This window comes from Papaver somniferum, chromosome 10, assembly GCF_003573695.1.
Source record: "Papaver somniferum cultivar HN1 chromosome 10, ASM357369v1, whole genome shotgun sequence".
NCBI classification, from domain to species: Eukaryota; Viridiplantae; Streptophyta; class Magnoliopsida; order Ranunculales; family Papaveraceae; genus Papaver; species Papaver somniferum.
The window spans coordinates 129,233,618-129,246,693 of NC_039367.1; positions in this window are offsets into that span (position 1 = coordinate 129,233,618).

Genomic DNA, 13,076 nt, shown 5'->3' on the forward strand with positions numbered 1-13,076 from the left:
TAAACGCTCGATTGAGCGAAAAAGATTTTTTTTTTTTTTTACGTGAGTTATTAACTCGAAATTATTTTTTTTTTAAAAAAGGTGCGTGAGTTATCATCTTACAAAACAAAATTGTGTTTACGTGATTTGCACACGTTTATTATGCCTCAAAATTTATGTAAACTTCAATTTCGATTTCCAGCAATTGTTAGACGTAAACAATTTTTGGTAAAATGTTGATTTTGTCGGCTTTGTGACTTAATAGTGTATGCACAAAACCAATGAATGTTTACCCAGTGGAGGGTTGAAATATGTGGATAGTTCATATGACAGGCACTTCGTGAATTACTCGTAGTTTTATGAAAATCATGTTATGATTTCAACTAATGAATTTTATTCGTCTCTGCAAGTTTCAAGAGACGAACAAATTCTATATATATTGGATTGTAATCACTATAACTATGGGAATTATAAACAGGTAAAAGTTGGATTGTTACCGTTTTAGCGCATTTTGTGGCTTATTTTTTTGACTGTTCCGCACTTTTGGCGACAGATAATGGCATCTTCCAGCAGCGACTGTTCCTCTGACTCCTCTAGTGATTGCTCTGACATCGGTAAGCCAGAAATGAGGACTTCTGCAGCAGAGACGCGTGCTAAAGTAACTCAGTCTTTGAAAAATACTAAAGAGTTGATAAATGGCATGTCTCTTGATCGTCTTAGGATTGCTCGTGATAGATTTCTAAAGAGAAAAGCCGAAGATGAAAAGCTAGCAACTTATCAGCGGAAACGGAGTCGACTTCAACAGGCAAGGCTAGAAGCTGAGGACGAAGTTCAACCTTGTGCTGATGGCGTGGCTTCTGATCCAGATGCTGAGGAAAGTGAACCTGTCTGGAAACCTCTCGAGCCCAAGATCAAACCCTATGTTCCCGACCTGAGAGCCGAACGATTGGACAGAGCTGATCTTCAAGCTGAGTATGAAGAAGATGATTACTAGGACGTAATGTACGGTGACCTTGAAGACCAATTGGAAGAAGTTACCATTGAGGGTTCTGATGATGACCATGGAAGAGAGCCTGACGAAGATTCCATGGAGGATGATGATCAAGAATTTGACGATGGATCTAATGACTCTGATGATTAGTCCTGTCCACAACTTTTATGAATAATGAATTGTTTTATTTCCCATTGAAATAGACCTTATTGTGATCATTTGAGCGATTTTAACTGCATAGGTATTGTTTTAAGAAATATTTTGAATAACAATTCTCCCACTGTATATCCTGCTTACCTCCCTTACTCTTTCGAACAAAACCAACAAACATCCATGTGTAGGGATCATAAATCCTCAGTGGGCTGTCGTCTGTTCGTCTTCTGACAATGTTGATATGCAGATGCTGCACAAGCTGGAGAAACATGCGATACACACGAGTGACCATCTTCAATTGGGGTACTGTTGACGTAGTCATATGTTATCAGTCCCCAATATGACTATTTCTTTTCGCGCCGTAGAAATCGTAACTGATTCGTTTATCTATAGAAGATAAGTATCCACCGTGTCTTGTGCATTGACCTTCAAGATTTAGGGTTTCTTTTATTTATACCGCATATCTTCTTCTGCTCCTGTATATTATCAGAAGAAATTTTGATCACAATCACACCTCCATCATCATGTCTGGTAGCAGTACTTCTTCTCAAAATGAATCAGGAAAAGCAAGCGTCCATCTCGGTAAGTTGGATGCTATTTATTTTTCTTTCTCATAATCAGAATAACTGATCAAAGAAGATAATTTGTCCGCAGGACAATCAGAGAAATCGACCTTCTGCTTCTTGTTACTATTTAAGGCCCAAGCGGACTATTAATGCTCCCGTTCGATACATGTCTGCTCATGTAGAAGCTGGAACATCTGTAAGTAATCTTCATGAGTTCTTGACTGGAGATTTCCTTTGCTCGATTGTTTATCCGATCTTTACTGGAAGTGGATATTTTTTCATCGCATGTTGATATTCATGTTGTTGTCGACGCTAGGAAGAGAAAGAACGGGAAATCCGTATTTGTAGTGATGATGATGGCGGCAACCACGCTGATGAAAACTCCACCAATTCTGTGGAAGCTGCAACTAGGGTTCATACTTGTGAGTACCCAACGGCTGGGATCCCGTTCGATATTCTCATGGTTAATGTTTGTCCATAAAATCAACTGGTTGGTGGTTTCATCGTCCCAAAGTGTTATGCATCCATGTACACCAAGATTTGGAGGAAGTATGGGCACATCGCTACCGCCGAAGCATGGAGGGGATTTCTACCAACTTTGCTGACTACTGTCGCCGGACTGTTGCCTATCATTGATGAGATGATCAAGATGAATCTGCGGGATGTTAAGAACCATGAGCTTCATAGATGGGACGACATGATTTCGAATTGTGAGATCCTGCGATTCAATGTAGGCTGGCTCAGTCGTCGAATTGAGATCATCAAGATCGATCGAGCGGCTGCTGCTGCTAACGTGATCTCCGCTACAACTGCTATCATGGAAGAGGAGAAAGCGCTTGCTCTGGAGTCAGCAAGGATCGAGAAAGCTGTACAGGATTTGAAGGTGAAAACTGAAAACTTTCAGAAGAAGCTTGAAATATCTTTCAGTAAAAATTATTTGTTGTTGGATGGTTTGCTCTGAGTGAACGTTTGAGAGATTATTATTATTTTTGAACAAAGTAGGTGGATTGATGGAATTTTTTCTAATAGATTAATGAAATCTATTCTTCATTTTTGAATGAATGAGCATATTGCATACTCTTTGAAGGAATTGAAATTACATTTAGAAATTGAAATAATTGTTTACTGATCGCTTAGGCGTAATATGCTTTCAGTCATTTTCCGTTGATGATGTTTCCTTCCACCCCTCCATTAACAGCTAAGATTTTGTAGTATCTGATGGATATTGCTTTGATGATCACATATGGTCCTTCCCATTTTGGAGAGAACTTGGGAGCGGACATGTATTGTTGAATATATTTTGCTGTTTTCAGAACCAAATCTCCTACTTGGAATGTTCAGGGTATTACCATTTTGTTGTATGCCCTGGAGATTCTTTGTTTGTAAGCTTCCACGTATTTTTTGACCTTGGCCCTCCTTAACTCGAGCATGTCCAATTCGGTAATTCTCAAATTTGATACTTCAGCTTCGTCCCGTTGCACTCCACTGGATGTTGCAATCCTTGCAGAAGGAATTTTGATTTCGGCTTGGAGTATAGCATCAGCACCATAGACGAGAGAATATGGTGAAGTCCCGATTGAGATTCTTGGTGCGGTTATGTAGGCCCACAGATCCATTGGTATTTCTTCATGCCATGTTGGAGGGTTATCGTGAATTGTTCGACTGAGAATCCGGATCATAGTCTTATTGATACTCTCCGCTTGTCAGTTTCCTTGGGGTTAGTATGGTGTAGAGAAAACCTGTTTGATACCATATTCCTCGAGCAATTCTCCAACATGTTTTTTGACGAAAGGAGTTCCATTATCCATGATGATATGTTTAGGAACGCCGAATCTACATATGATGTGTTCCTTGATGAAAGCTGCAATCGTGACTCCAGTGGTGCTTCGAAGAGGAATAGCTTCAACCCACTTGGTGAAATACTCAGTTGTTGTGATGATGTATTCATGCTGTTTCGAAGATGCTGGATTAATTTTTCCAATGATATCCAGTCCCCAGCTGTAGAAAGGCCATGGAATGAAATGGGATACAAGGAGTGTGAATGAGGTTACCATGAACTTGGCATTGATGACATCTCTGAACATAGACAGCTGGATCGTCTTCCATGGTAGGCCAATACTATTTCTCATGGATCTGGAGAAATAACTTCTTATTTCCTTGGTGTTATCCTTCGTGCATCTCTTTCAAGATTGTGGGAATTTCATGCCCATCCAAGCATCTCAGTAGGTTTCCACCAAAGCTTTTGCGATACAAAATTCCTTCCAAGTAGTCAACCGTTTGGCCCTTTCGGTGAGTTTGATTGCCTCTTTCTTCTCTGATGGTAAATTGTTGTCACGAAAATATTTGATGTAAGGTTCTCTCCAGTCCCCGATGTGGTGGACTGTCAGAACTTCCAGATGATGAGGTGGTGTCTGACAATTGGGACATGATCCTTACAACATTCTTGACTGAGATTCCATGGAGGGCCAGTAATACCCTAGCCTTTGAAGCCTCCTGTAAAGTGTGACCACTAGGGTTTGTCCACATACTTCCTCATGTATGCACTTGAGTTGCTCTCTCGCCTCTTCGTCTCTAAGGCATCGTGACAAAGACCCGTCAGGATTGCGATAATTTGATTCTCCGGGTAGTAGAAAGAAGTTTTTCAACTCTTTAAGGCTAATCTTCCCTTCTGTAAGAGAACTGCTCAATTCATGGATGATGGGTGATCGCCAATCGTTCGCTCGGGTGTCATCAACTTGAGAAAGCCATGTAGATGATACAGAACATCTTTGCACCGTGATAGATTTCTCTGAACCCTCAAATTGTAATTTGGATGCAAGAGTCCCTAGACAGTCGGCATGTCTGTTGTTGGTGCGACCGGTATGGACGATAGTTGCATCAGAAAAATGAGTTAATAGTCGTTGTGCTTCGGCCCTGCATGGGGAAAGTGTTACTTCTTTGAGACAGTACACACCATTTATTTGATTGGCCAACAACTTTGAGTCTCCTCTTATCTCCAGGTGCATTGCTCCTGCTTGCTTGGCTAAGGATAACCCTAGGAGGAAGGCTTCATATTCCGCTGAATTGTTGGTGCAGTGGAAATCCAGATTGAACGAATGTGAGAAGACTTCACCGAATGGAGATACTAGCACAATGCCTGCTCCACCGGTATCATTGCTCGTAGTGGTGGATCCATCGAAGTACAATAACCATGTTTCTTCCTGAATGATTGAGATCTCTGGAAACTCACCGGGCACTTCTTCATGCAGCATTGTGATGTCTTCTCCAGGAAAAGCAGCGAGTAAATCCGTAATTGCTTGTCCTTTGGTTGCTCTTGGAGGGACACATGCTATGTCAAACTCTGACATATGAAGTAGCCATTTTTCCGGTCTTCCAATTAGAGCAGGTTTCGACAGTAAGAATATTTTGGGATCAGCCTTGGCCACCAGCACAAATTTGTTTGACAATAGGTAATGCCTAAACCTCTGGATTGCATGAACTAGTGCTAGACATGCTCTTTCGGCTTTTGGGTATCGGAGTTGAGAATCCCTCATTGTACGACTGAAGTAGTAGATTGGACGTTCGATGCCTTCTTCGTCTTCTTGAGCGAGAAGTGCTCCGATAGCAACATCACTGGAAGTTGTATAAAGTTGGTTTGGGGTAAAAACTGGTTCTGCTGTTTTTTGGTAAATTTGGGTGAATTCAAACCCTAAACAAATGCACTGCACGGGAGTACTTTTAGATTCGAGAGATCAATCTGTAAGACTGTAGCCTAAACCAAGAAATGGCCGTTCCATATTCAATCGGTCACAAGGTGAAGGAAAAAGGTTGATCTCAGGGAGGGAAGCGGAGAAGGTGTTTGAAATCAGGATGTTGAATTATGAAGGTGTGGTTGTTTATGACTTGTATCAGAATGTGGTTTCTGGATACTCGTGTTGATAAAACTTGTGTTCTTCTCCCATTTGAGGGTTGTGTGATTCGAACCCATCACGTTGTGTGCGTTAGGTGAATGCTCCACTATTTTGCTGCATCCCCCAGCTTATGACATGTTTGATGTCTCGAGTAAGTGGGTCGAGTTGTGGGACTCGTTGCTGAAAGCAGCACGTAGTGCTTTTAGGTCAAATAATAAATTATTTGTAAAACCGATATTTATAAAGCATTGCTTATAATCGATGTATGTGAAGCATCGCTTTCGAATAAGCAGTTGAAAATAATCGATGTTCTAGAAGCATCGTTGTTTTTGAGCTCGATCGAATCAGTCACGAATCAAGCATCTTAAAAGAAGTGCGGCCGACCCTCTTTGGGTGTTCGTTTGAGGACCCTATGGGTGAGATATCTCTTGGTCGATTGTTCCCCGTGGGGAAGAGATGGCCGGTGATCACAATGCTACTTTGTTATATTTATGAAAACAAATCTACACTATCCAACTAGGATGGCGAAGTTGGATGGACGAGATGATTTGCGGCAGTTGTATACTATCGTTGTAGTATTTAGGGTTTGGTAGTCGTGCGGCCATCCCTGTTTTAGCTAGTCGAATCAAAGCACTGGGCGCTGATTCGAACAGGCTGATCGGCCATGTGCAAAGATGAGCCGCTGGTGTACACGCTGACATCTCTTGGGCCATCTGAAATTAGATCTAAGCCACTCGATTCGGCCGGCGAAGATGGGTGGTCGTGATTGATTTGCGATAGTTGTATACTGCCGCAAGCACAAATTCGGGTTTTAAAGCGGCCGCGTACGCGCTAATTCAATCGAATAGTTTGATGCATCATTGACTTGCTATGGGAAAATCGATCGACTGGGAAGAAGGTTGGCCCGCCAATGAACATATTGGCGCTTCTTTGATCGTTCAAGATGCGATCTAGGCCGTCCGACTAGGCTGACGAAGTTGGTTGGTCACGATTGATTTAGGACCGACCTAGGAAGCCTAATTCGATTAAGACTCCTTTCGTTCACGTGGCTTGCCTGTTTTTGTGCTAACTTTTTTGATGGTTGTTACCATATCGTAAGTAGTTCGACCGGCCAGGGATGGAGGTGAGTTGCTGGTGAGCATATCTGCACTTCATTGGTCATTCGAAATAACATCCGAGCCATCCAACTAGGATGGATAAGTTTGACGGATTTGATGAGTTTGAGACCGATATAGTCGGTCTTAGCTCGTTGAGCTTCTTTTCAACAGTGCGATCACCCTAACTTCTGGCTAGCGACTAGGGGTGCTGCGGGTGAACTAAAGTATCCCGATCGGTTGAGATGATAGTGGGCCCGATGGTGAACATTATGGAGCTTGTCCAACCATGGTAGGATGCGGTTAGGTTTTATAAATCGACTTGCCAAAACGTACGGCCGTGATCGTTTTGAGACTGATATAGACAATCTATATTTTCCTTAAGGAATTTAAACGCGTTCAATCGCACTATCTTTTAATTAAAAAGGTGTGTAAACACGCTGGTCTCTTTTTCAGAGAGTGATGCAGCCTGTGTGAGTACTTCCACGCATATCTCAATACTAACACTCCGAGAGATTCATGCTACTATGCTGAGAGTGAACATTTAATCGTCATGTCATGTCAATATTGAGAGTTCGGCTGGGAACATAGCATAGGAAAATACTAGGCAAGTCATGCATTAGTGAATAATGCTGGTGGAAGATAAAATTCACAGAATATTTTGGGATTGCTGTTGCACGCACCATTCTGAGTAAATTTCATATATACAGATATATTGAATTGCTCAATACACATGTAATCTAAGAGGCTTAAGCACTCATTGCTTTTAAATGGATTCTTTTCCTTTGCAGGATGACAACGCATTAAATACAGGGTTTGTGATTTTAGCCCTTGAACTATAAACCACCATCAACATTAAGTCACCTGCTTAGTACGTAACACTGACATTGTTGCGGGGTAAGCACTAGATGGTGACAAATAAAGGTAAAACTTATGAGACAAAGTTAGATGTTACCAGGAGAGATGGGTCGGCCTGTCCTTGGAACATGTCATGTTCAAGAGGTGTCCAAGTAAGCGTTCCCCTAGCATGATGTCGGTTGTCCCCAGGTAGATTAGGCATACTGTTGGTTGGGATCTCAAACTGTATTCCAAGTCCTTTGTACATCTGAGTATCGTTCGAGAGCGTGTCCAAGATTTCCTGGCTTCTGTTAGCATGGAGGAAAAGTGGAGGCGCGATGAAGCATCTCATCTAACAAGTGCTACGGCTAAAAGGTTTGCTTCCCGGCTAGAGTGAAGGAGGGTGGAGCATAACATGAATTCCTGGATAAACATGAACACCCTTTTCATGACGACGTCATAATCCTCAACTCTGATGTGGACGAGCCATATCATGAGGAATATCCTTAAAAGGATGTTGAAGCAATTTCTGAAAAAGATGTTGAAGCAGCTGAAGAGGATGCTGAAGCGGTTCGAGAGGATGTTGAAACGGCTTCCGGAGAGGATGTTGAAGCAGCTCCGGAGAGGACTCTAGTGAAGGTACCATTGGCCCTGGCGTTGATGACACTTCTTTGATGTTTAGTAGTCTTTGTTTCATGTGGCTGGAGACAGGGCTTGATCGAATAATAATCCCTCATTCATGCTCGAAACTTTAGATGTAGCGTCCCTCGGTAAGGTTAGAGTAGAGCCTGTGTACATGATTTTGAAATCTGATCTCTCTCATTCTTTTGTTTGACATTCCCCTTGCAGACTACACGCTTCTTGAATATTTGTGGTGTACCGGCTAGGTAGGTAGACGGATGGACGTTGTTCCGCGAATCTTAAAGGACTTCGTTCCAAGCGACATCTTTTGAACCGTCTTCCGAATCTTGGATGGTTGTATGGAATGGGATGCGATGAGCAGTCCCCAGTTACACTTCAGAATCGATGGCGTGACTGGACACGTGAAAACATTTCCAATTTGTACTTTGGAGTCTTTGATGCACATGTACGTCTTCATGTTGAGAATTTTCTGCGGCTCGTAAAGATTCAACAGTGATGATTGCTGATATTAGAAATAAATCGGTTGAGGGACGTGAAGGCATCTTATGTTGGCGGTCCTCAGGTGTAATTATCCCGAGCTTATTTTATCTTGAAATACGTACTTCCATTGCATTTGCTGGTAAGGTGTTGAAGCGGCTTCGACCTCTGAAGAGAGCGCTGAAGCGGCTTCTTCTGGAGAGAGCATTGAAGCGGCTTCAGGAGAGAGCGTTGAAGCGGCTTCAGGAGAGAGTGTGCGTTGAAGTGGCTTATGGAGCGTGCGTTGAAGAGGCTTCTGGAGCGTGCGTTGTAGCGGCTTCTTCTGGGGAGAGCGTTGAAGCGGCTTCTGGAGTGTGCGTTGAAGCAGATTCTTTTGGAGAGAGCGTTGAAGCGGCTTCTGGAGTGTGCGTGTTTAAGCGGCTTCTGGAGTGTGCGTTGAAGTGGCTTCTTCTGGAGAGTGCGTTGAAGCGGCTTCTGGAGAGAACTCCAGTGAGGGCGCCCTTAACCCTTGATTTCAAAAAATAAGTTCTTCCCATTCTTCTGAGGCGATACGATATGGCAGATGGGAAGACGACACACAAATAGTGCTGGCCGGCAAGTCGTGTTTTCTCCTCATGGGAAAGAATACCGTTTTTATCGTAACATCTCGACGCATGCAACGCTCTCTTCCAGTGATTCGAAATAGGGGAGATGACAATAATGGCTAAGGATTCGACCAACCTTCAGTTTGATTTTCCTTTGCAAATTACATGCTTCTTGATTGACCGTCTCCTTTGTGTTGAAGAAGTCCTTGACTGACGGTGAAGGAATTTCACGCTGAGCCTCAGTCCCCAGTTCACGTGGTTCTATCCTGTATGGTCGATGGGTTGAACCATGATGAGGGTATCACCCTTTTGCATCCGTGTTGATGACTATGTACAAAACCAGTTGGCTGGATCTTGGATGGCTACGATCAAGATTCTTGAGAGGGACGAGTTATGACTACAGGCACAAACCTTGGCAGTGATGAGTGGTGGTAACAGCCATGGATCTTGAAAGGAAGGAACGACAGCTACGAGCACGGACCTTGGTCGGTCACGACCATGAATATTGACGGGCTTTAATAAATCACGCATGCGAGTTTATTCTCCCTTCTTTATTTTTTTGGTGAAGCAGCTCTTCCCTGATTCCCTGTGTGAGGAAACTCGCCTATTGTTGTTTGCATAAATGCTTCATCATGGTATGCACGGTTTGTGGACGGAGTCCCCAGGAACTATGCAACTTCTGACGGGAAGAGGGTCTCTGCGAACTCCCTCAGTGCCTAATTGAAGTTCTCTTGCATCTGTGGTAACGACAATATTTGGGATTTGCCATTTGTTCCTGAGTTGGTGGGCGTATGATAGGAGGTAGTTTGATGGCATTATCTTGAATCCATATTTCCAGGAGTTCAATCACTTCATCGATTGGGAACGGGAAGTTTGGAGAAGCATCTACAGTTTCTTGTTGTCGTGCAGGAGTCTTTAGTCGCGACCTTTCGAGATGGGGTCGTCTGATGCGCTGGTGCTATACGTTTGAGTTGTTGTTCTGCAACTGGAGATTTTCTCTTTACTCATACACTCACCACACTTACAGAGGGTTGAGTGTTGTATTGTTTGTAGATGAGACGTTTGTTTCCTCGAATCTCACGTGTATATTCATTCCTGGAGGGCCTTGTTCCTTCCAGCTAGGCTGGTGCTGTTGTAGCCAACCGCTTAGCAGCTTCATGAAGTTCAGAGAACGTCTGGAAGCGCAGGTTCTCCAGTAAAGCGCGATAGACAGGTGCCATGTCATTAATGCACAACTCTAATAATTGATGTTCAGTCACATTTAGATCATAGTGCTTGAATCCAATTAGCTATACGGTTTGGTGTAATGTTGTTGTACCAGGTGTACGCTCTCCCGGTAAGTGACTTTGCGAACTCTTTCAGGCGGAGGACATGATTGTACTCGTGCTCTTCTAATGACTCCAGAAAATGAGAGATGTGTTCACGAGCATTACCAGTTCCGTCATAAAGGGAAAATTGAGGACATGAGTATCCTCTCGGAAGAGGAACTCTTTGCACATCAGGAGGATACGAAGATTGATGCTGGTGCATGTCTACCGGGTTTTCCTTGCTTCTATTTTGAAGGAGACGCTCCAGATCCTCACGTGTGATGAAGTTGGACGGCTAATTCCTTTCTCTTGGGCGCTCAGGAGCAACACGAACTTCCTCATCCATGAACTCACGCTCTGTCCAAAAGGGTTGAAAGTACTATTTATTGGCTCCAAGGGATGACGCGTCTCTTGTGGTAGTCGTTCGGTTAGCGTCTTGAGGAAAGTGAGTACCTCTTTCTGAGTTGTGGTCGTGTCCGTATGAGCCTTAGTGAGAACTTCTTGTATTTCCATCAAATCGAAAATGGTAATAGGGGTTGGCCTCCTCTGGATCCTCCAGTCTCTCGTCCTGATGGGATGGCAGTAGCTTTAGTAACAACTAGGGGAGTTACGCTTGAAGAAACATTGGGAGTGGCGGCAGCGGCTCTGGCTCTGGTGATTGGAAGCGTCACGCCGGAGGGAATTTTTCCTGCGCCGTTGGTATTGGTGGTTGAGGATGTAGTGCCACGAGACGCGTTGATCGTGCTGGTAGGCGGTACACTGGTGTCACCGGCAGGAATGTTGACACCAGGGGTGTTGTCAGTGCTAGTAACATCGGGATTTGTCGCTGATCCAGACCTAAGATCCACCATCTTGAATTTGAGAAAAATTGGAATGATATTTGAAAATTGTTGTTGTAACCGAGAAATTAATCTCCCACTGTGGTCGCCAATTGTTTTGGGGTAAAAACTGGTTCTGCTGTTTTTTGGTAAATTTGGGGTGTGATGATGAGAAACGAATTCAAACCCTAAACAAATGCACTGCAGGGAGTACTTTTAGATTCGAGATATCAATCTGTAAGACTCTGGCCTAAACCAATAAATGGTCGTTCCAGATTCAATTCGGTCACAAGGTGAAGGAGAAGGTGAAAAAGCGGGGGTCTAACAACCACACTCAATATTTCGCTTAGCAATCTGTATGTACAAACTCCAATATAATTTCTAGAGAATGAACAAGACAGTCAGACTCAATCTAGATTAAAAGCATATCAAAGAGTTTATATCTCAATCTCTCGATTTGATCTTTACTCAAGAAAATAGAAATCTGCGAGTCTTTATCAAAGAGAGATAACTTGGATGGTACCAAAGACCAATATCCAAGTGTCAGTCAATTTAAATCAACAACCAAAAAGGTCGGATATTCTAATTTATTGAACAACGCACAACATGTGATATTTAAATTATATAAAAAAATATAATGCGGAATCGAAATAACACAGACACCAGAATTTTGTTAACGAGGAAACCGCAAACACAGAAAAACCCCGGGACCTAGTACAGATTGAACACACACTGTATTAAGCCGCTACAGATACTAGCCTACTCCAAACTAACTTCGGTCTGGACTGTAGTTGAATCCGAATCAATCTCACACTGATCCAAGGTACAGTTATGCTCCTACGCCTCTGATCCAAGCAAGATACTCCGCACTTGATTCCCTTAGCTGATCTCACCCACAACTAAGAGTTGCTACGACCCAAAGTCGAAGACTTTAATAAACAAATATGTATCACACAGAAAAGTCTACGATAATCGATAAATCCGTCTCCCACGAATATACGTACGAGTTTTGTTCCGTTTTTTGATAAATCAAGGTAAACATGAACCAATCAATAATATCAGACTTATATTCCCGAAGAACAACTTAGTATTATCAATCACCTCACAATAATCTTAATCGACGCAGCGAAAAAAGATATTGCGGAATCGCAAACGATGAGACGAAGTTTGTTTGTGATTACTTTTTATCTTGCCTATCGGAGATATAAAATCTCAAGCCAATTATTTCAATTGTACTCGTACGATAGAAGATGCAAGAATCATATCACACAACTACAAGAAAAGTAGTATCGGTCTGGCTTTACAATCCCAATGAAGTCTTTAAGTTGTTAACTTGGTTTAGAAGAAGAAACCAAAGGTTAAAGGAGAATCGACTCTAGCTTAGCACAACTAGTATCACACAGAATGTGTGGGGATTAGGTTTCCCAATTGCTAGAGTTCTCCCTTATATACACTTTCAAATGAGAAAATTTTTGATGGGGGCGTTTTTTGAAGGGGGCATGGGGGACCAATGATATGTTGACACGTGCACTTGATATTAATGAATTATGTTTCCAAAATATAAAAGAAGTGTATTTTTGGAGAGAAAATTTGTTTTCTTAATTGGTGTTGGTATTTTTGGAAACATAATTCATTAATATCAAGTGCACGTGTCAACATATCATTGGTCCCCCATGCCCCCTTCAAAAAACGCCCCCATCAAGAATTTTCTCCTTTCAAATCAGGGTTTGCAATCAAT